This window comes from Equus przewalskii, chromosome 3 (assembly GCF_037783145.1).
Source record: "Equus przewalskii isolate Varuska chromosome 3, EquPr2, whole genome shotgun sequence".
NCBI classification, from domain to species: Eukaryota; Metazoa; Chordata; class Mammalia; order Perissodactyla; family Equidae; genus Equus; species Equus przewalskii.
Window position 1 is genome coordinate 107,879,124 of NC_091833.1, and position 1,591 is coordinate 107,880,714.

A 1,591-nucleotide genomic window follows, 5' to 3' on the forward strand; every position below is an offset into this window, starting at 1 on the left:
TTCTGTTAGGATTAATCCTGACAAGAACGTGTGTGTGTGTGTGTGTGTGTGTGTGTGTGTTTACTATAGGAGCTGTCTTATGAGGAAAACTGAGAAGAATTCAGATTGCCTGATTTTTCTAAGCATGGTGATTTAGTGATGATACTAGAAGACTGACTGGGTTCTCCTTGGCAGAACTAAACCAGACCCATAGCCCTGGCACCTGTCCTTTAGGGAGAGGCTTTGTTCCTTGTGCAGAGAAGGGACTTTGATGCAGTTTTGACTCCTTAGGGTTTGCAAAGCCACCTGGTCTAGCCACACTGAATCTTTTGATCGTGCATGAGCTGGTCCTGATGGTGACTGGCTTAGCATTCAGCTAAAGTAGGAGGGAAATGATGTTTACCAGCATCAGAGGAAGAGGATTGAGAAATGGGTCTTTCCCCTACAGTGCACTGGGCTGTCTGTGAAACCATGTCTTGAGGAAGTGGTCTTGAGAGGCAGGGGAATGCAGGTGTAGGTGTGCTGGACAAAGCATGGACATTGGCGGCAGGGAGGCAGGAGTTCGAATCCTACGTTTGTTAAGGCTTGACTATGGGCAAACTGTTCAATGGCTCTGAGCCTCAGTTTTCTCATCTCTAATGGGATAAGAGAGACATTTAACTCCTGATGAGCTGGAAAGTTATTTGGCTGGAATCTTGAATCCCTACTGCCTACCGGCTGCCTGAGGCTGTTGCAAGTTTAGGAGGGAGACTTACAGAGGGGACACTGGAAAAAACCTTCTATTTGTTACTGCAAGGCCTTGGTCGCAAACTCCTGCGGAATTTTCTGGTAAGTGAAACTGGACCATTCTGAGACCTGAGGGCTCCTTGTGCGTAAATTACAGGCCGCCCTATGCAGCCCTGGAAGGTGTTCCTTCTGTACTTCTCAGGATGTGGCACCAGTTTTATTGCACCAGCTGCACGTAGTTTTAGAGTCTAGAGAGGGAACGGACTGAAGAGGGGGCTCTATGCTGTCTAATTTCCACTTACCCCTACCCCCTGCTGGCTGCCCCTCCATTTTCTGTCCTTCTCTGAACTGCTCTTTGCCTGGGAAGCCCACCTCTGTGCCCTGCCTCACCCGGACTCCCTTGGTCCCTGGAGTCATCGGGTTTGACCAGGAGGTACAGAGTAGGAGGTACAGAGAGAAGACTGGAGGAAATAAGGAGAGCGTGGTCAGAGAATCTATTGCCTTGGCTTTGTCCCTGCTTCTGCATGGTTCTGGTGGTGGCCGGGCTCTTCTCCAGGCATGGCTCCTGGTGGATGGTCCCTCTTCCAAGCCTCCAGCTCCCCACTGCGCTCAGCAACCACTATTCCTCCCTCTCCCCTTCAGGTCTTAGAGTAGTGAGGGGTTCCTGCTGTTGCTGCTCCTTGGATATCTCAACACCCCTACTTGGTTCTTTTAACCCCACTTGCACCTCTGAATGCGGTTCTTCCTTCAACTCTGTATAGTGAAATTCTTTTGAGTGAGCCCTGCTGCTTCCTGCTTTGACTCTGGCCCATTGCCAAGAGAGCAGAACCCATACAGACCTTGGTATGTGGCCCCAACTGTGACCTCTTCCCTTGCCATACTTATG